Raw genomic sequence first — 22,474 nt, 5'->3', positions numbered from 1 at the left:
TTTTCTCTTCAGCATTAAATCAGCCTTAAAACCATTATTTATTAGTCATTTATTCTGCAGACACACTGGGAATTGTTCTAGGTGCTGGGGATTTAGCAATAAGTAGATAGAGGCCCTCTCCTAGCCCTTACCACCATGGAGTATACAGTTTGGAGAGTCTTTGGCCTTTTCATGTCCTGCCTGAGGGAGAGGGATAGAGAATGCCTCTCTAAAGCCCTTCCTGAGTGGAGTTGTTCAACTCTGTATTTCTGGGGCCAACAGAGAGCCTGGCACTGAGTGGATGTCCCATGAACATTTGCTGAGTGAGTAAATGAGTAATAATGAATTCACTCTCACTTTCTCATTTGGAGTATTGCATTAGCTTCCTAACTAGTCCTAACCTCACCACCTGCTCTCCGCCACCTCCCCGGGCCGTTCTTAAAACAGAACCAGGGACACCTGGGTTTCTCAGTCGGTTGGTTGTCTGTCTTTGGCTCGGGTTGTGATCCCAGGCTCCTGGGATTGAGTCCCGCATTGGACTCATGGCTCAGTGTGGAGCTTTCTTTTCCCTCTGCCTCACCCACCACCTCCATGCCAGTGCTTGCGCATACTTGCACTCCCTCTCTCTCTGACAAATAAATAAATAAAATCCTAAAAAACAAACAAACAAACAAAACAAACAAAAAACCCAAAAACAAAAAACCGACGTGATTTTGTTAGAAAAGGTAAGTTAGATCTGGTTACTCTTGTTCAGAGGTCTGTGTTGGATCTCCATTATACCCTAAGGACAAGCCACAGTCTTTACAGTGACCTACAAGGACCCCAGTACCAGGCCTCCTGCTGCCTTCTAGTCTTCCCCTAATTCATTCCCCTTCAGCCACACCTGCTTCTTTGTTGTTTCTTTTTAATTTAATTAATTTATTTATCTATTAAGATTTTATTTATTTGAGAGAGAAAGAGAATGAGAGAGAGTGAAAGGGAAGGTCAGAGGGGGAGCCCATACAAGACTTAGTCCTGGAGCTCCAGGATCATGACCTGAGCCGAAGGCAGTCGCTTAACCAGCTGAGCTACCCAGGCTCTCTGTTTGTTGTTTCTCAAACTCACCAGCCAGACTCCCATCCCGAACCTTTCACCAGCTGTTCTCTGTCCGAAGTGCTCTGTCTGTACGTGGCCACAGGGCCCACTCTCTCACCTCCTGTGGGTCTTTTCTCCAATGTGGCTTCCTTAGGCGTTCCCCAGCTACCCTATCAAAAATTGAAACTCTCCTTTCCCTCGTGCTCCTGATATCCCTCCCCTTGCTTTTCTCCTAGTTTGTGTCTCTGAAACACACACATACACCCCTTGGATGAATAGATAGATTTTAATGTTATTGTTCTCTGTCTCTCCATACTATTAAGGACCACCAAGGCAAAGATTTTTCAGTTTTATTCATTGATGTATCTGCAACATCTGTAAGAGTACTTGTTAATGACTCAGTATTTGTTAAATTAATTTAAAAAAAAAAAACTTCTAACCAGTGTTTCTGTCTGAAATATTTTAAAGTTTTAAACTTTTTTTAAAGTTCCTTTTTTTTTTTTTTTAAGATTTTATTTGAAAGAGAGAGGGAGAGTGAACACAGAGGGAGAAGGAGAAGCAGACTCCCTGATTAGCAGAGGGCCTGATGTGGGGCTCAATCCCAGGACCTTGAGATCATGACCTGAGCCAAAGACAGACACTTGACTGACTAAGCCACCCAGGTACCCCTGAAATACACTTACAGTAGAGCCACAAGGATGCCTTTGTGTGTCTGTGTGTGCTTTGACTAAATGACTTGGTTTTGCCAGCACTGTGGCTCCAGGCCAATTGGTCTGATTCTGGTTCAGAATCAGTTGGTCAACAGAAAGGTTGATTCCCAGCCTTCTCCCAGCTCAGAGAAAAATCAGCTGTATCTGTCTTATGACTGCAGACTGCCAACACAGTACACATCTTACTATCTGTGGTGTTGATATTTGTCACTTGCCTTCTATCAGAATCTCTCCCTCTGTTGATATTGTTTTAACTGATGCAAACTGAAGGATGTTTCTCACATCTGGACTGAGGTCATGTGCTGAATGTTTGCTCTAAAGTTACTCATGCAGGGATGCCTGGATGGCTCAGTGGGTTTAAAGCCTCTGCCTTCGGCTCAAGTCATGATCCCAGGGTCCTGGGATCGAGCCCTGCATTGGGCTCTCTGCTCAGCAGGGAGCCTGCTCCCCCACCCCCATCTGCCTCTCTGCCTGCTTGTGATCTCTCTGTCAAATAAATAAATAAAATCTTTTTAAAAATAAATAAATAAAGACTCATGCAGTATCAGATTGTAGAGGTACTCTCAGCCTTTCCCTCTTATCTTTTTCACCTGCTTGAAATATTCTAAGCATTTCCCAACTCTTGGGTTGGGATCTCCCTAAGGAGAGGTTTCATTGCATTTTATTCTCTGAGGTACTTATCAATTGAGGGGGAATAGAAACGTATGGAGTAAGAGTTCCATACTTTCTAATTTTTAGCTGAAAGAAATTTTAACAGTCAATTTGCTGGTTTTATATGTATGGAATCCTTTTGATTAGAAATACGGAGCAGGGTAGTGGCTGGAACATGAAATTTGGAGTTGATTAGACCTTTTGCAAGTTGTTTAATCTCTTTGAATCCCAGTTTAACACATTGTAGCTATTTTATCTTCATAAAAGATAAGAAAGTAAGTACTAGGAAGTAAGTACTGTTATTAGCCATTTTACAGATGGAGAAATAGGTTTGAAGAGGTTAAGGAGCTTGATGAAGATCACATGGTAAATTAATAATAAATCTGAGTTATGGTTCAAACCAATAGTGTGTGAGTATGTGTGTATGGAAAGAGATTGATTGACTGGTTGTTCTTCAGGAATTGGCATTCATGATTATGAAATCTGCAGGCTAGGCTGGCAGTCTGGAGACTGAGGGAAGAGCCGGTGTTGTAGTTCAAGTCCAAAGGCTGTCTGCTAACAGAATTCAAATCAGTCTTACTTTCACCATTATGCTATGCCTCTTAGATAAACCTGCTGGTTTATGGCTTGGCACATACTGAGACTGAGCATACAGTTAAGTTCCATGAGGGGTGGTTGAAAGCAGAATGTATATAAGGTTGCTACAGCTATGTTGTCATTAAAGTTAGGGCTGAAGCTGAAATAGAGGTTGTCTAAAAGATGTGAGAGATGACAACACTGTGAAAGAATTAAGGGTGTGGATAACAGCATAGCCTGAAGGAAACTGTCTGTTGCAATTATCCAAAATGGGCATATTGTATTGTAGTCATTGTAGCCCAGAGTTATGAGATCAGACAGGGCCAGAACTCCGCCCCAGTTCTTTCAGAGAAACATAGTTTCAGAAAGGATGTGTGCTGGATGAGATCTCTGAGCATTGTCCAAATCCATTTCTGCATAAACTCAGAATTTCTCCGGAACCCAGTTGACCTTTGAAATACTTGATTCTTTCAACTCAGCCTTGCTTACTGGGTACTGTTAAAAGCCAGGGGGTAACTTTTGTCCTCTCCTAGATACCCTGTCTACATTCCAGAAGGTGGGGGAGGGTCAAAGTGGAATGCATGTAAGGTTGCCACAGTGATGTTGTTAGGTTAGGGCTTAGCCAAGGTGGTACGATTTCTGGCAGAGTTGCTAGAGTGGATAGTTAAAATTTGGTAGGAACGGAGGTCTCCAAAAAATATGGCTGGCACATGATTGAGTCATTTAGTAATCAGAGGATGTTAACCAGCTCCATCCTGTCTTAGCTGGAGAAAAAAGTAGGAACTAAATTGATTTGCCCTGCATCATGATGTAGAGTTGAAATTCTGTCTTGGAAGATAGCTGAATATTAAAATGAATGCTTAGGGAGGGAATGAAACTTGATGAAAAGATAAGCAGAGAAAGTAAGATGACCTTTTATACCAATCCTTGGAAATGTAAATTGGAAAGGTAAAATTAGTTTTCTTAATCCTATCTTTGTGGCCTCTTTTATATGTTGTGCTCACTTCTGTTTTTATGCTGTCGATTTTATTTTCTGCATTACTAGCCCTTTCTCATGTCTATGTACAATAAAACGAAGTGTTTCAGGGTTTACCAGGCACCATCACTTATGCTAGAGCCTGCACAATTCAGGCCACTTCTCTGCTTCACTTTGTTCATCTGCAAAGTGGGGACTATAATCCTGCCTGCTTTCCTTCCTCTAAGGTGTGGATTCCTGGGGAATCAGGGGACATACAAGACCCAATAGGCCTTTAATTTGCCTTAGCTGCTTCGATGATAGTGATCCGTTGATTCTAGCCCTGGGGGTAGAAGTAAGGAATCCCAACTGTGAGTGTCTTCTGTGTCAGCAGTTCTCTTCTCAGCTGCAGGTCAACTTTTTAAGTTCTGTATTATTTATACCATTATTTATATAGATGAGGAAAGGGACTCTCAGTGGGTAACTTGCCCACGGCCACACAGTTAAGTGGCAGAGCTGACCACCTTTCAAACTTGGGTCTGTAAGACTCACACGCAGGCTCTTTCAAATATTTTGTTTTGTTTTTATTGTGGTAAAAAAAAGGAACATATACAAGTTACCATCTTAACCATTTTCAAGTGTATAGTGTAGTTAAGTAGTGTTAAGTATGTTTACATATTGTGAAGCGGATCTCCAGAACTCTTTCATCTGTAGAACTGAAACTCTGTACCCATGAAACAACTCCCCATTTGCTGCTCTTCCCAGCCCCTGATAATCATCATTCTTTCTATATGATGAATTTCATTAGTCATTAATTCATTAGATACTTCATGTAAGTGAAATAATGCAGTATTTGTTCTGTCGTAACTGGCTTATTTCTTACCTGGCATAATGTCCTCCAACTTCATGTTGTAGCATGTGACAGAATTTCCATCTTTTTAAGGCTGTATAGTATTCCACTTCATAAATATACACTACATTTCATTTCTCTATTTATGCATTGATAGATATTTGGGTTGCTTTTACCTCTTGGCTACTATAAATAGTGATGGGAGCATGGGTGTGTAATATCTCTTAGAGACCTTGTTTTCAATTTTCTCAGATATATACCCAGAAGTGGGATTGCTGTTTTATATGATAGTTCTATTTTTAATTTTTTGAGGAACTGCCATACTTTTTTTTAATAGCAGTTGCACCATTTTCAATCCCACCAATAATGTACAAGGTTCCACCTTCTCCGTATCTCCACCAACACTTGTTCTTCTATTTTCTAGTTTTTTAGGTTTTTTGTTTATTTCATGATAATCATTGTAATGGCTTTTAGGTGATACCTTATTATGGTTTTGATTTACATTTCTCTGATGGTTAGTCATGTTGATTATCTTTTCATATGCTTGTTGGTCACTGGTATATCATCTTAGGGAAAATGTCTGTTCCAAGTCCTTTGCCATTTTTAGTCAGGTTGATTTTTTGTTTCAGAGTTATAGTTTTTTATATATTAACCCCCTCTTACCTGTATGATTTGCAAATATTTTCTTCCATTCTGCAGGTTGATTTTTTTACCCTATTGATCATATCTTTTTTTTTTTTTTTAAGATTTTATTTATTTGACAGAGATCACAAGTAGGCAGAGAGGCAGGCAGGGGGTGGGGTGGGGGAAGCAGGTCCCCACTGAGCAGAGAGCCTGATGCAGGCCTTGATCCCAGGACCCTGAGATCATGACCTGAGCTTAGGGCAGAGTCTTAACCCACTAAGCCACCTAGGCGCCCTGATCATACTTTTTTATGGTGAAAAAGGTTGTTGTTGTTTTTTTTTAATAAACATATATTTTTATCCCTCGGGGTACAGGTCTGTGAATCGCCAGGTTTACACACTTCACAGCACTCACCATAGCACATACCCTCCCCAGTGTCCATAACCCCACCTCCCTCTCCCAATCCCCCTGCCCCCAGTTTGTTTTGTGAGATTAAGAGTCACTTATCGGGGCACCTGGGTGGCTCAGTGGGTTAAGCCGCTGCCTTCGGCTCGGGTCATGATCTCAGGGTCCTGGGATCGAGCCCCACATCGGGCTCTCTGCTCAGCAAGGAGCCTGCTTCCTCCTCTCTCTCTGCCTGCCTCTCTGCCTGCTTGTCATCTCTCTCTCTGTCAAATAAATAAAAATTTAAAAAAAAAAAAAGTCACTTATCATTTGTCTCCCTCCCAATCCCATCTTGTTTCATTTATTCTTCTCTGATCATATCTTTTGATGCACAAAAGTTTTGAGTTTTAATGTAGCCCCATTTATCTATTTTTGGTTTTGTTTTGTGCTTTGGGTGTCATATATATGAAAACATTGCCCAGTCCAAGGTTATGCAGATTTTTCCTTAGGTTTTCTTCAAGGAGGTTTATAGTTTGGGATCTTAAACATTTAGGTGTGAAATCCACTTTGAGTTATATTTGTGTGTAGTTTAATTAAGGACCCAGTTTCATCCTTTCGCATATGAGTATGGAATTTTCCCAGCATCAGTTGTTGAAAAGACTTCTTTCCCACCATGCAGTTGGTTTAAGGAGAGAGGAGAGAGTGATAACACAAGGGACAGGTAATTATTTGGGGCAGAAATAATGCTGATTTTTTTGTTTGTTTGTTTACTGTTGCATAGATGGATAAGGTTATCTGTAAATCTTTGTATGATATGTTTACAAGAATTATGGATAATTTGTTTTCCTTGATTTAGACAGAGTTGAGTATTTTATTTATTCATGCAGAGAAAAGAAAATCAAGGCATTACAGTAATACAATATTCTCTTTGGCTCTGAAGAGCCAGCTTTGCAGAAATACAGGGTGTCTGGAATTGAGAAGTTACTGGCAGGTTGGTGGTGGAGGAGGAAACCTTTTTAATGGCAAACTAATGAGGCCCTGAGTTCCCAAAAGCAAACAGACATGGGGGAGAAAAAGAGCCAAGGACTCAAAGAGGCTGTACTCTATATACTCTGATGGCGTGATTCACAGTGAGGGCAGCAACATTTCAGAAGGAATGGGGGGCCATCCCCAGAGGCAATGGAGACGAATAAGGAAAGTTAGCATGGAAGAGCCAGAAGGGAGGGGCATGGAAGTCTGCAGCACTGCCATAAGTGGCAGACCTTGAGGAAGAGGGACCAGACTGAAGGCATCTAGCTCTGTGGCCTGGTGGTGAAGGGGAAAGGGGGGAGCACATAGCCGTTCCCCCTTCACCTGAAGTGTAAGCCTTCAACTATCTAAAAAAAGTGGGCTCTCCAGAAAAATTCGGTCCATAGGAACTCTGAATAACTAACTGGGGGAGGAAATATATGTGTATATATAGCTTTTTGACTAATGTGATAACATTTCTCAGAGTTGCTGAAACATTTCAAATATCTGATTCTCTTGTTAAAATCTCTGGGCTTATTATATATAAATAGGGTTATAGAAACCTTATTTGGATCTTTTTTTCCCTTCCTTTTTCAGTAAGTATTACGTATCTGTATATATTACTTATTGTAAGCTATGTTAATATTACGCATCCTTCCATTAGAGTTACAATGCAATAGAGAAGACAAAACGTTTATAAATAACAGTAATAATGGTAATAGGACAAAAGACTGTTATTGTAGATAACGTTTTGAGTTATCTAAAGGAAGAGAAAGATCTTTTTAAGGATGGAGAAACTGAGCTGAATATTATGTAAAGTTTATAGGTCTGGGTCCTTGAGCACATTACATCTTATGGAAATGACAAGAGACTTCAAAACAGTGATTCTGTAGGTCATATTAGTATACATAGTAATTGTGGAATGTTTGATTCTACTGCTGTCCCACTGTACTAGATATTCTCTTTGAGCTATTCACAGTGTAAATACCTCTGAAAATAAACACGAAAGTATATAATTACTTGTTATCCACATCTTTTGACTAAAGTGGGACAATAGATACTGTTACAAAAATGTAATACCTTACATTGGAATAGCATTTCCTGGTGAACAGAGGAACACAGTAGTCTCATGTAATATAATGTAATATTATACAAAGAGTGTGAATCTTAAACATTTAATCTTTTCTTTGAAGACTCTTTTTAGTTTTTGAGCATTTAGCACATAATCCTATATGGTAAAAAAAAAAAAAAAAAATGTAGCTATAGAGCCGTGGACTAGAAGACATAGGTGAACTGTTCAATGTGTGGATGGCAACAGAGACTCTTGAAATTTGCTGAGGAAGAATATCTCATTCAACATCATCTGTTCTTCTAAAGTTCAGCCAGATTTGATTAATATTCTGCCTCCAGGCTAAGCACCACTGACCCTTAAATTTTAAAACAGGTGGGTAAAGGGTAAAGTTCTACCAAAAAATGTCAGTTTAGTTCATCAGTTGCAAAACCATAATAAGCCATATATACACAATGCAAAACCGTAATAAAACATATATGCACAATGCATGTTGAGCTTATGTCTAAATACTGACTGCATTATGGAAGGCCTATTAAAAGACACTAGAAAAATTACTCTGAAGGAGGATTTGAGTAACTTTTTTTTTTATCATGGGACCTAATATCTTAACTCTGACTGTATACCCACATCCTTCATATCTTATTGTTCTTCTTTGCCTTCCATGAATTTCCCTTTATTGAGGTATAATTAGCATGCAATAAGCCATTCATATTTGACTTTAACACTGTAAGCTTTTTTTAATATTTTATTTTGAGGTAATCTCTACACCCAACTTGGGACTCAGACTCACAGTCCCAAGATCAAGAGTCTATTCATACTCCACCAACTAAGCCAGCCGGGCAGTTAAGTCTGTAAGTTTTGACTCAATGACATCATCACTGCAATCAAGAAAGTATCATCCTCAGCTTGCATCATGCTCCTTTGTCCATCTCTTCTCTCTGGGTCTCTGGGACTCTTTTGCCATTTGGAGTGTATATATAGGAAAAAGTTCTGAGAAACACTGTCTTAGAGAATTCTCTTAAATTTTAGAACTGGCCTGGATCCCTGAGGTAACTCTTGGCCTTTGAACCTGTTTCTCCACCTGCTGCTCATCTGTGCCTCTCTTGGCCTGGAACCCTGCATAAAATTACAGTTCTGAACATGTAGTACAAGTTACTTTGTTGGTGCTTTTCACATTCCTGGGCCACATCAAGCATTGCTGGCCAGTACTTTCCAAACTATAGTGAGGTTTTCATTAAAAAAAAAAAAGGAGGGGCGCCTGGGTGGCTCAGTGGGTTAAAGCCTCTGCCTTCAGCTCAGGCCATAATCCCAGGGTCCTGGGATGGATCCCCACATCCACATCTGGCATTCTGCTCAGCAGGAGGCCTGCTTCTCCCTCTCCCTCTGCCTGTTGCCCCCTGTGCTTGTTTGCCCTCTCTATGTCAAATAAAGAAATAAAATCTTTTTTTTAAAAGTCCTATAAATACAAGTCTTGTTTTTTTTCTTTAGATTCAGCAGATATAAAATTTCTCCGTCAGATTTTAAGTTTCTAAGTACTTATTCTTAATTTCTGCACTGATTTCAGTGCAGATTGAGGGCAAAATCTCATGATCGTAGGCTACACTGAGTGACCCCGTGATAGGGAGCCCTGCTTTTCCCTGTGTGTTTCACTGGGTACAGAGATCTCGCAGGCATGCTTTTGGAGTTGCCCACTTGGAATGTTCTGAAACTTTTGGCAATTACTTTGACGTAAGAAATGAAAGAAAACTAACAGTTATTGAGTACTCAGTATATGACAGCCAACGTGTAAAGCGTTTTTTTATGAGGTTAGTTGTGGGCTTGTCATCTTTAGCGTTTACTGTGTTGGCACACACTCCCTCTTTACGCACTTTGTTGAGGTGTTTTTGTTTGTTTGTTTTATCTTGAATGGATATTGAATTTTATCAAATGCTTTTTCTGTATTGAGAGATTCATAAGATTTTTATTCTTCATATTGGTAATGTGGTATATCACCTTGATTGTAGATATTGACCCATCCTTGCATCACTGGAACAAATCCAGCTTTGGTCACACTGTATAGTCCTTTTAATGTACTGTTGAACTCAGTTTGCTAATATTTAGGGGGTTTTTGCATCTGTGCTCATCAGGGATATTGCCTGTAGTTTTCTTTTCTTGTGACATTGTCTGATCTTGGTGTCAGTGTAATGGTGGCCTCTTACATTTTGGAAGTGTTCCTTCCTCTTCTGTTTCTTGGAAGAGTTTGAGAAGAGTTGATATTAATTCTTCTTTAAATGTAGACTTTACCAGTGAAGCCATTTGTCCGGGACTTTTGTTTGCTGTGAGGTTTTTGATGACTGATTACATCTTCTTATTAGTAATTGGTCTGTTCAGACTGCCTATTTCTTCATAATTCAGTCTTGGCAAAACATTTTTATTTTTTATTTTTAAAAATAACCCTGAAGTGTAGGTGATATCAGCCCAGTGGAGGGTTGAATTAACTCATTTATATTTACATATTCAGTTAAATGTTTCTGAATCCTTGCTATGGGTCAGGTTTGTCCTGAGCTCTGGAGAGGCAACAGGAGTCCCATGGAGCTCACATCTTTGTTGGGGGGGAGACATCATAAACAAACAAATGAAACCTATTAGCTGGTGATAAATGATGTCGAGAGAAATAAACTAAAGAAAAGTATAAGGGATGGGAAGTGGGGATTGCACTTTTAAGTAGGGTGGTTGGAGAAGTCTTTACTGCCAGGACATTTGTGCAGAGATCTGAAGGGACTGATGGAGAGAGAACCACTCAGAGCTAATAGCAGTAGTAAAGGTCCTGGAATTTTTTGAGATGCTCACTGACATGAAGACCTTTCTCCCATCTAGTAAATGGCTCATCTGGGTTTAAACTCACATTTGGCCTTTTCCATTATGCTTTATAGTTTTTATTCACTATCCATGCTCCTGGTTTAAAGATGCCTGGGTTTGTTCAGATAAAGTGGAAATCCATTTGGGAGTGGGAGTGTAATTTATATGTAATAGGGAGTTAGCCTGAAAGTCTGCTCTCTATGTGAATCTTGCTTTTGATTAGATCTGGATATTTTCCAAGGCTTTGAGTATCTTATTCCTAAGTGCACAAAATAGATGAGTTTTGTAGAGTTGAGTTTCCTTTTTAAGTGGATGAAATTTCTCTAAGGGGCATAGAAAGCCAGACAAAATCAGGGAAAGAATTTTCAAAGGGGAACAGATGATTAAAGCTTTGGAAAGAAGGCATTCCTTTTGTTTAAGCACTGTGAAGTTAAGCATTGTGTAAGTCCTTCCTTACTATGAATGACCTGATGCTTAACAGACAGCTGTCCTTGGCATTGACAGGAGCCTTTGTCGGGATTCTTTTATCTGGTTGCTCTCTCGTGCCCACAGCTTCCCTTCTACACTTGCCAACAGCTCTGCTCCAGACTCTTTATCTTTGATTCTGAAAGACTTCAGCTACCTCCTTGCTGATCTCAGTCTGTACTTCCCAATTGACTGAGTTCTTTCCAGCTTACCTCTTAACTCAGGCCAAAGATCCTGCAAGCAAAGAATCCTATGTGGGGAACTGAAACTACCCCTCAAGCAATAAGGATTGCCCTGAGCCAGCAAGATCCTTAAGACTGACCGACAACAGTGATCAAACTGACCTTTACTTCCCACCTGCATGTACCCACCAACTTTTGTCGCACATTTTCCTTACACAGACCTGTACATATTTTAAGCACTTTGGAGACAATCTTTAAGACATTAATCAGCTGTATTCCTGGTGTTGACCTCACTGAAATAAATTCCTTTCTTGTTTCAACACCACTCCTCTCTCTGCCTTTGAATTTTGTCAGCAGTGAGTGGCCGAGCCTGGTCTGTTTGGGAACCCCCCCCCCCCCCGCCCGCCCGCCCAGCCCCATACCAGGTGCTCTTGTACACCTTGCACCTTACTTACAGTCATAGCTGCTGAACCTTGGACTCCTTTCTGCCTTGTCACTTCCTCTATCAACCCCAGATTGTGTTGGGGAGGAGGAGTGGTATGTTGTCATTCATGTCTTATGGGTTGTGACAAATATTATAATGACATGTATCCATCATTATGGTATTACACAGATTATTTTCACTGCCCTAAATATCCTCTGTGCTCTGCCTGTTCATCCTGCTCTCCCCACCTCCCATGTCTTGCTGATTTTTATAGCAAAATTTAATAATTTGTAAGTGTACATCCACATTTGGTGAGGAATACTCTTACTTTCTTAGAATATATATCTCTTGTACAGTCCCTTGGTGATAAGCCTAACACCTTTGGAGTTATTGATCATGTGAAATAATTTCTCCTGTCATTTTTCTCTGTTAGCTTGCTTTATTGTTTATAACATCTCACATCCAAGGTTGTGAGAATGGAGGTGGGATTTTTAAACCTGGAGTAGTGTGTGTGTGTGTGTGTGTGTGTGTGTGTGTGTGTGTATTTCCACACCCCCAAACATAGTCATATACTTTTAGTGAACTAACCATTCTTCAGACAATAAAAACAGAGGGCAACAAGCTTGGCCTTGATGACAGGAAAACCTGAGTCCTCCCAAAGTTAGCTTAAAATACTGAATTGTTTTACTTGCCCTTAAGGATCACAGAGAACCCACACATAGCAGGCACTGACAGTTACTTCTTTGTTTAAAGCTATGTTAGCCATCCACATGTTTTTGGTTCTTTCCTTTCTTTTTCATCAGAAAACATTTCTCCTTGAAATCTCCTGGGGGCCATTTTGGTCTGATGCAGTTCTCCATACCGTCTCTTCCCTGACTTCTTATTCCTACATTTGATAATGTTTTGTTGTCATCAGGCTGCTGGACTGGACTGAACACTGACTTTCACAGGTCTAGCTTTAGCTACAGCTCTCCTTTTCTCCATCTTCCCTTAGGCATTATTTTTTTCTTTAAAGAATTTCATGGTTTGATTTGTAATGACTATTCCAGAAGTCAGTCTTGAGTCATCGGGGTTATTTAGTCTGTCGTTTTGTGTGCATGTGTGTGTCAGTGCGGTGGTATTCCTTTTGGATATTTGGATAAGCATAGGATATAGCAGTTTTGATTCTATAGCCAAAACCAACTCAAAAGAGACTGCTAACAGTGCAGAAAAAAAACAAGACAATGCAAATAGGCACACATGCTCTACACCTGCATTAGGAACCAAGGGCAGCTGAGGCCAGGATTCTAGATAAGGGATGGGATGTGGGGGAGAGGCCTGGTCTTGATGTTAATGTTAGAATTATAGCAGTAACAGAGGGTAATTATCCATTATTGGTTTTCCCTAATCATTTTAGCTTTTTTTTTTATTATTTTAAGATTTATTTGAGAGAGAGAGAGAGAGCAGGAGCAGGAGGGGCAGAGGGGGACACAGAGAGACTATTTAGCAGACTCTGTGCTCAAGATCATGGCCTGAACTGAAACACATGTTGGACACCTACCAGCTGTGTCACCCAGGCACACCTAGCTCTGTTTTTTAATAAGGTTTTAGGATTTATGCAGGAGAACAAGAGCTCTACTGGGTACTAGGTTTTATTTGTCCTGTGAGGAGATTGGATTAGAACTTTCAATAGCAAGTCAGTCCCAATTATTCAATTTAAGGTAAGGAACAAACCTCCTAGTCTAGATTATAATCTAGTAGGGAGAAGTAAAATAAACTGGTTCACTTGCTTTCTCTTCTCTTTTCCTCTCTTCTTTTGTTCTTTTTTGTTTTCTTTCCTTCCCTCCTTGCTCTCTCTCTCCTTCCCTTTCTCCCTTCATTTAATTATTTATATTGAGTTATAATGGACATACTATATTAGTTTCAGGTGTGTAACATAATATTTAAATATTTGTATATATTGCAAAGTGATCACTGCAGTAAATCTAGTTAACATGTGTCTGGATTTATTTTGATACATGGCAGCATATGGTAAATGTCAGAGAGAGAGAGAGATCAGTACTCAAAGGACAGGGAGCGTTCCTTTGCTTAGGGAGAAAAGTGCTTCCTAACAGGAGTTTTTTGACCACCCCGAGTAAGGATACTCATTTCTGTTACTGCCTCACACTTCCTGACCCTGTGGTTTGATCTTGACTCATATGTCCAGATTTTCTTGAAAATGGTTTTGAACTTCTCAGAATACAGTATGATTTCTCAGAACTGTCAGTACACCGAGCATATTGTTATATAATCGGTGACCATTCCTTGTCTCCCTTAAACTGTAAGCTCGTTAAAAGCAGTGAAACTGTCTCCTTTTTGTATCCTGGGTCTTAGCACACTATACTAGCAGGTACTAGCAGGTGGTGCTTTTTTGTTATTCCTTTCCCTGAGAATTTTTCTTTCCCTCCCTTTGCGTTGTGGGAACAACCAACATAGACTCATTTCAGTCAGTTACTCTCTAAAGCATCTCTTTCTGCTGCTCTATGCTACAGCTCCTTGCCAACACTACCTCAGCTGTTTCTTAGAATACTGTGATGTGTGTTGTATGTATCTCATAGTCTGGGAAGTTACTCTGGGCCAGGAGCTTTGTCTTACTCATCCTTAGTGCTCTGTGCCCTCAACAGTAAGTTTCGTGGTAATCACTGGCTACACATTTGTTGAAATGGAAATGAAGGGAAGTTTTCAATTTACAGGTATTTGTTTACCACTCACCCCTCTGTTTTAGTGGTACGAAGTGAGTAATAATAAGTTAACACTTGCATTGGCTCAGAAGTTAATTTTTACTGTTTTTACCCATTTATATTTTTTTTAAAAAGATTTTTGAGAGAGAGAGAGAGAATGAGTGGAGAGACAGAGAAGCAAGGCTCCCCACCGAGCAGGGAGCCCAACATGGGACTCTATCCGAGGACCCCAGGATCATGACCTGAGCCAAACGCAGACACTTAACCAACCAAGACACCTAGGTGCCCCTACCCATTCACATTCTAAACAAATAACAATTTCTCTGTATTATAATGCTTCACTTTTTAAGTACGAGGAAAATGGTGCTTCATGTGTTTTTAAACTACTGTTTAGCATTTTGGGGAACTTAAAATGCAACTCTTAAAAAATGAAAAGCTGGGCCACCTGGGTGGCTCAGTGGGTTACGCCTCTGCCTTTGGCTCAGGTCGTGATCTCAGGGTCCTGGAATTGAGCCCCGCATCGGGCTCTCTGCTCAGCAGAGAGCCTGCTTCCCCGTCTCTCTCTGCCTGCCTCTCTGCATACTTGTGATCTCGCTCTCTGTCAAATAAATAAAATCTTAAAGAAAAGCTCTTTTTTCCTGGGAAATAAAATATATCTATTTTTCTTTCTTACCAAGTGACTGTTGAATTGCACTTATGAGCTTGTACATGTTTTGACACTGTAGGGAAGTATATAATAAATTGCCAGTTAGTCACCAATAATTTCTAATTATGACTCAGTTCATCTTCCATCTTCAGTTTTTAACAGAACACATCCTTTGCACTTGAGTTTGTAAAACTTTTCATGTATTTCTAACCATATACTCAATCCTATTTTGTTATATACTCTCTTTAAATAGAAGCACTTTTATTCTGAAATAGTTTTGCAGTATTAAAGTTAAAAGTATAACTTGGTGGTATGATAAGATCTTTACCATGTGGAGTATGAAATATCTCTGCTTTCCTGCCCCCCATTCACAGAGGTTCCTTTAACCAGAAGGCTTAATGCTTTGGCTGAACTCTCAAAAGCATCTCAGCTGTCATAAGTATGAGAAATGTTTGTTTTAGTTCATGAAATATAAATAGTTTTTTAATCCGGTGCCCAAAAAACATGATGCTGTAGAGGTGTCCTTTCTTTATTCCTCAAGAATAAATTCAATCTTGAATTTCAGGTTAGCACCCTGGATTCATTATCCTATATCTCCTTTTTTGGTATGCATTCATGGGATTTTGCAGGCAATTTCATGCCAAAATGTAGTATTTTTATAGAACTGATTTTTATTTTTCAGCTAAAACTCTCTTTGAAATTATAAAGAATTTTGTGACCAAAAAAAAAGCTTATTTGGCTTTTTATGTTTATGATCTCATTTTATCTTTGTGTAGCCTGAGATTTAAACAGAATGGTTATTATTGTAGTTGCTAAAGCTGAATATCAAAATTTTTTAATTTTTTTTTTTAATGATTTTGTTTATTTATTTGACAGACAGAGATCACAAGTAGGCAGAGAGGCAGGCAGAGAGAGAGGAGGAAGCAGGCTCCCTGCTGAGCAGAGAGCCTTGTTTGGGGCATGATCCCAGGACTCTGGGATCATGACCTGAGCCGAAGGCAGAGGCTTTAACCCACTGAGCCACCTAGGCGCCCCATGAATGTCAGATATTTTGCCTGAACCAAGATGTCACAGCTAATAAGTGGTGCAGTTAAGAAACTGTAACCCAGGGACTTTTACTTGTAATCAGGGCACCTTCCACCATTATTTGGTGTTTCCATGCATATTGAACTTTTTACCTAGTCTGAAGCTGTGGTTTTCAGGTATGTTAAATGCATTTAAAATTTTTGTTAATGTTTTATATACATACAAAAGAGTACACAAATCTTAAGCACACAGGTTGATGAATTTTCACAAAGCGAACACATAATTAAATTATTTTGAATGTGAATTAATATTAAAATGAATTTAACATGGAATGTGCAGGACCTCTTGATTCTAAAGAAATTAATTCATTAATTTTTAAAGATTTATTTTTTTATTTTAGAGAGGAGAGGGAGAACATGAGTAGGAGGGGCAGAGGGAGAGAGAACCTCAAGCAGACTCTATGCTCAGTGTGGAACCTGATGTAGGGCTTGATCTCACAACCCCGAGATCATGACCTGAGTTGAAACCGAGATTTGGACACCACCCAGGTGCCCCGAAAATATTTATTTTTAAACTTCTAATTTCTTAATTTGTTCATTTCTTCGAGGCTGAGAATCTGCTCTCTGGCAGGCGTGCACATAGGCGTGGGGATACATTTGTGTGTAAGAATCACCACTTGTAATAAACTTCCATTTGGGTTTAGACTAATAAGGAATCGGGCAACAAATTGTGGGGCCTTAAGCTTTTTTTCAGGAGTATTAGTACCAGGCCCTGTGAGAGCATGAGTAGTCTGAGGGGCTTAAGTGAAATTTTCCCAGAGGAAGTGACATCTGGGCTGCATCCCACCTGATGATGAGATTCATCCAGAGATGCCATTCTAGGCAGGAAGAACAGAAGGGACGAGAACAAATGATGCTGAGCTGCGGCAGATCCCCATAGTTGGTTCAGAGTGTGTAAAGTGGGAAGTGGACCTTGGCAATGGAAGTGGGAGCAGAGACATCTTAGATCAGGAAGGGTCTTGTGTGAGGTTGAGACTGCTTTTATCGTTACTTAAGTTCCCTGGTTATGGATAACAGGAATTGACTCTGGCGAACATGAGCTAAAAGGCATTTATTGGAAAGAGTCTCAGGGGACTGTAGAAAGAGCTAAACATTGAGGTCTCTGAGAGGATAAACGGCTAGAGCAACTCTTGGCATCTCTGCAGACAACCTGCGGGTCTTCTCTCTAGAGTGATACCATTAGTTGACTTATTCTGCCTTCTGAGAATTAGTCTCTACTCAGATTTCTAATTATTGAAAAATAGAATCTGATTAGCTTAGTTCAGATCCAGTGCCCAAACCAGAACCAGTCCCCATGGCCAGGGATAAGAAGAAACACTGTCTAGTCAGTTGCCTGTTCCGTGATCAGGAGCGCTAGATCTGAAACAGAGAGTAGAGGAAGGGAGGTGCACTGCCTCAGAGGCAGTGTTGCAACTGTATGTAAAGGGGGTGCATACTGTGATCAGGGAAGAGTGGAAATCCAGAGACCTGTTAGATGATATTATAATAATCTAAGGGCGAACTGATGGTGCCAGAAGCAGATATTGTCCACAGGGAGATAAAGATGTGAATAGACCCAAGATAATCAAAAGGCAGAAGAGAAAGGACTTTGCAGTTGGACATTGGGAGGTTTGTGGGGATGTTTGAGGAGTTGAGGATAGTCCTGAGGATGAGTGACTAAATGGTGGTGCTTTGTGTGGAGAAGAGTTCGTTTCAGGCAGGGAACAGGGCTTTCATTCAGTTTTGAAGTGTTTGTTCAGTTGACATACCTAAGCAGGACCATGTTTAACTTAAGCACACTTGGTTATTTCTGGGATTCCAGTTCCGCCATCAGGGTCCTCTCAGTCTGATATAGGGACAGATCCTAGGATTATCCCTTTCCTGTCATGTCCTTGGACAGCTAGAGTCTTCCCACAATATTGCCATGGAAATTTATAAGCTGCATCCCTCTCTCATGCTCTTATACTTTGGACACTTTCAGGTCTGAGTGATATAGGGGATTGTACCTTGCTCAATCTCAAAAAGACTCCCAGAGCTAGGAACATTTAGGACCAAGTATTGCTGTTTAGGATCTTTCTTAGATATTATTTTGATTAGACAAGCCTTTTCTATGACACTATTTTTTGGACATAATTTCATCTGAGTTTGAAAATATTTGAAAATTGGGGGCTTACTTGATTAAAAAGTTTAAATTGTAATTGGAAGTTTTTTAGTTACAGTGTTTTAATAGTATTCAGTATTAAATCAGTCATGGTTCATGTCACATCCTGACAGGTGGTTCCTTCAGATACTTTTTTTTTTTTTTAAGATTTTATTTATTTATTTATTTGACAGAGATCACAAGTAGGTAGAGAGACAGGCAGATAGAGAGGGGGAAGCAGGCTCCCTGCTGAGCAGAGAGACTGATTTGGGGCTTGATCTCAGGACCTTGGGATCATGACCTGAGCCAAAGGCAGAGGCTTTAACCCACTGAGCCACCCAGGCACCCCCCTTCAGATACTTCAATTAACACTTTTGGCCTCAGAAATCCTGTGGGTCATTAGTTCTCAGTAGGGCTAGAACTGTTTCCTAAGGAGCAACTGGGAACTTGTGGGGTATTTTTTTGTTACCTTGAAGGTTTGGGCACGGGGCACATAGACATTGAGTTGGCTAGGGCCAGGGATGCTATATGTCATCAGCTTTGCATCCACAGGACTTTGGTGCAGGTTAAAAAGGAAAAAGAAAATCTTTTATAATTATCTGAGCAAAGCACCTAATTCTGTTTTTTCAAAAGGTTTCATTTATTTATTTGGGAGTGAATAAGTGGTGGGGAGGGACAGAGCTAGAGAGAGAGAAGCAGACTCCCTGCTGAACAGGGAGCTTGATTCAGGGCTCCATCCCAGGACCTGGAGATCATGACCTGAGCTGAAGACAGACACTTAACCAATTGAGCCAGGCAAGCGCCCCCCCCCCCCCCCAGTTCTATTTTAGATATAATCATGGAGTACCTTTGCACAGTTTCAGTCAACACTAAGTTTTTCAGGAATGCCATGAAATTTTTAAGTTGAGTAAAAAATGAAGTTTGCTCAGGATTTTACTGTAAGCTGTACTCTCATAGGTAGTATTAATTTCTTTTTTATCCTGTTTAGAAACTCAAAGCCTTTAAGATAGCAATTAGGATATATTGAGGGGTGCCTGGATGGGAGAGTTAAGCATCTGACTCTTGGTTTTGGCTCAGGTTGTGATCTCAGGATCATGAGATTGAGCCCTGCATAGGGGTTCAGTGCAGTCTGCTTAAGACTTTTGCTCCCTTCCACTTCCTCTCCGCTGTGTCTCTCTCTAAAATAAATCTTACAAAAATATATATTGAAAAGGTTTTTGTTTTGTATTATGTTTTTAAGTGAGAGTTGATTGGTAAACTAATGTTTTCTTAAGTGAAATAGGTCAGAGATACCAGGGAAGGCATGTGTCTAGGGATGAACATGATGAACTTGCTGGGTTATAAATGTGTTTCATAAAGAAGGACCTAAGAGACATGTAGAAAGGTGTAGACATTCAGTAGTACTTGATAGTTTGGATGAATCAGATTGGGTGAGATTATCCCAGATTTTTTAAAAGGCCAGAGAGAAAAAGATATGCAAAGGCATTGAAAAAGTTACAAAATGGATCTGTGTCCATTCAGAGAATATTCTATGGAATATATGTCTGCTGATTTCTTTTTTTTTTTTTTAAATTAAAGATTTTATTTATTTATTTGACAGAGAGAGATCACAGGTAGGCAGGGGGAAGCAGGCTCTCTGCCGAGTGGAGAGCCCAACATGGGGCTCGATCCCAGGACCCTGAGACCATGATCTGAGCCAAAGGCAGTGGCTTAACCCACTGAGCCACCCAGGCACCCCTGCTGATTTCTTTTTATCTGTGTGAGACTTATAAAGGAAAAAGGAAGCATGGAAAAGGATCCATGAAAGAGGCTGATTCTTTTACCAGTCACCCAAACTATAGCTGGTGATCATATGGGACTATAGCTCCATCTGCTGGAAAGAAGCAGACCCACTCCTGCACATTATATAAGTGACAGTGACCGTCTGTGTACAGTCTTAGCGAGCCACCCAGTATTTATTAAATATTCCCTGTGTGTGAAATAACACCTTGTCAGGTTTTAGGGTAACAATAGTAAAAATGTAGACACATTCTCTGCTCTCACCATGCTTAGCTTTGAGAGGCTTTCTGCTTTTAAGAAAAAGATTTCAATTTAGCTAGTATATTTTTGCATTCTAAGTTCCCTTCTTAGTCTTCTCCATGGATGGCTTTTAAGATGTACCCTCTCTGAGCATCATTTTCCTTATCTGTAAGATAAGAACTACTGCCTCTCTTGGATGCTCAGTTTAAGCTTTCATTAAGTTCCTTGTGTGTTTGGAAGGCATAGCCTCGAAGGGTATAAGATAAGTAGGAGTCCAGTTCTTGCCCTTACATGGGTTAGAAAAAGAAGCTGTTATAAGTGAGAGAGCCTCATGGGAGCCCTGACGAGGAGCCCCTGATGCAGACCGGAGAACGGGACTAGAGAAGGATTGGAACAGGGTTTTTTGAAGATGTGATGCTTCACTTCTGTCGTACAAGGATATTAGAATCAGCAAGGGGAAGATGGAAGGATCTTCCAGGCTGAGGAGCCAGCATAAGCAGCAGCATCGAGGTGAGGCCTGCATGGCAGGTATCACTGCTGGGTTGTATAAAGTGAGTGGCAGGGAGTATCCAGAGACGAGGACTGGCAGGCCAGGGAATGTAGGGTTTGTTTGCTTCTTTTTTTTTTTTTTTTTTTTTTTTTTAGATTTTATTTATTTATTTGACAGAGACACAGCAAGAGAGGGAACACAAGCAAGGGGAGTGTGAGAGGCTTCCTGCTGAGCAGGGAGCCTGCCGGCATGGGGCTCAATCTCAGGACCTGGGATCATGACCTCAGTTGAAGACAAATGCTTAACGACTGAGCCACCCAGGCGCTCCCAAGGGTACTGATTTGAAAATTTACAGGAAAGCCTTGTTTATAAATGTCAAAAGTAAGATAAAGATTGAAAAATGTTTTCTGGGTTTGCTCTTGCCTAGAAAAATTTGTCCAAAGAGAGGAGGAGGGGATGAGATGGTAGCTAGAAGGACTTAAGATAGACTTCTGCTGATCTAAGCATGTGTGCCCCTTTGTACATCACACCGCCCTATTTCCTTCATGGTGCATGGTGATCAGTAGAGCTGGGACACAAAGAAATGGCAGATGTTTGCCTCTTTTAGATTTTAATTGCAGTAACATAAGTTACTTTCTTGAAGAGAATTCCATATGCTGGGAATCTTGCTCAGAAGACTTCCGTTCTATTTTCCTTCTCCCAAGAGTGATGGTGGCTGCTTTCCAGGGTTTCTATCTGGTATAGTCCTGTCTCCGGTGGGAATTGGGGGTGGCTGCTTCTTACCCACAAACAACTTTTGTATTTCCAGCTTCCTTCTACATCCCACTCACATACCCCCAAAAGAAAGTAAGTAAATCAGGACCAGAAGAGTCCTCTGGCTGGAACTGTACAGTGTTGAGTATTGTGTTTGAAGTCCAAACCTAGTTCTGATGGTGGGGCATTAGAGTGAGCCATGAAAGTAGAGCCTGTGAGATGCCCTCTGGGAGTGCTGTGCAGAACCCTGAAGTTTAGAGTTCACTCTGCCTGTTGCCTTAGGTGAGCTCTTTCACCTCTCCAGACAGCAAACTGCTTCCCTGTGGGGTAGATGGCTTTTCAGGATGCCTTTCACTTCTGCCCTTCTGCTGTCACCATCTCACAATGCTGCCAGTACCCAGTCTCTAGTATTGGCTTAACAAGCAAAGGTGAGGCGTTGTCTTCTTGATTTTAAAGATTCACCTATAACTGAGAAATGCTGTTATCATTCTAAAATTGACTGCCTTATAATAAAGAAATTGCTTAAGGAACTTCCTTTTAGTATTCTCAGTGAGTCAGGGCAAGGAAGTCATCATTTATGGAAGCGGAAGGCTGTAATTAGTGTTCCTGAGTTCCTCGTTCTCAGCCAGAGATTCCTTTATTATTCCTCAGTGGAAACTTGGCACCCAGGAGTCCTGGGAGGTGACTCAGTCGGGTGTGTGAGGCCTCATTAGCATTGGCTCTACTCCTTCCCTGTACTGTTTGTCAAGGATATCTGGGACTGAAGGAGCTGTTTCCCCGGCTCAGTCTGCTGGAGTTGGCCTGCCTGTCTCTAAACTTGGACTGAGCCACCAGGAAGAGAAAATAAAGCCAGCCACTCAACACTGAAGTG

At 40.5% G+C, this 22,474-nt stretch overlaps 1 protein-coding gene across 2 annotated transcripts in view; it reads left to right on the top strand.

The window, feature by feature from the left end:
• LIMS1 (LIM zinc finger domain containing 1) overlaps positions 1 to 22,474 on the top strand; it is a 141,604-nt gene that overhangs the window by 28,611 nt on the left and 90,519 nt on the right. The window contains exon 1 of one of the 2 annotated variants that reach the window (XM_032351649.1): positions 20,711 to 20,870. The exons of the other annotated variant lie outside the window; for it this stretch is intronic. The gene's annotated coding sequence lies outside the window, so the exon portion shown is untranslated. Of the gene's footprint in view, positions 1 to 20,710; positions 20,871 to 22,474 lie in introns of those variants that run through there. 2 annotated transcript variants of the gene reach the window in all.

The sequence above is a fragment of the Mustela erminea genome, chromosome 7, assembly GCF_009829155.1.
Source record: "Mustela erminea isolate mMusErm1 chromosome 7, mMusErm1.Pri, whole genome shotgun sequence".
NCBI lineage: Eukaryota > Metazoa > Chordata > Mammalia > Carnivora > Mustelidae > Mustela > Mustela erminea.
The sequence above is the reverse complement of the archived record's forward strand: the minus strand, read 5'-3'. Positions and strand labels throughout refer to the sequence as shown.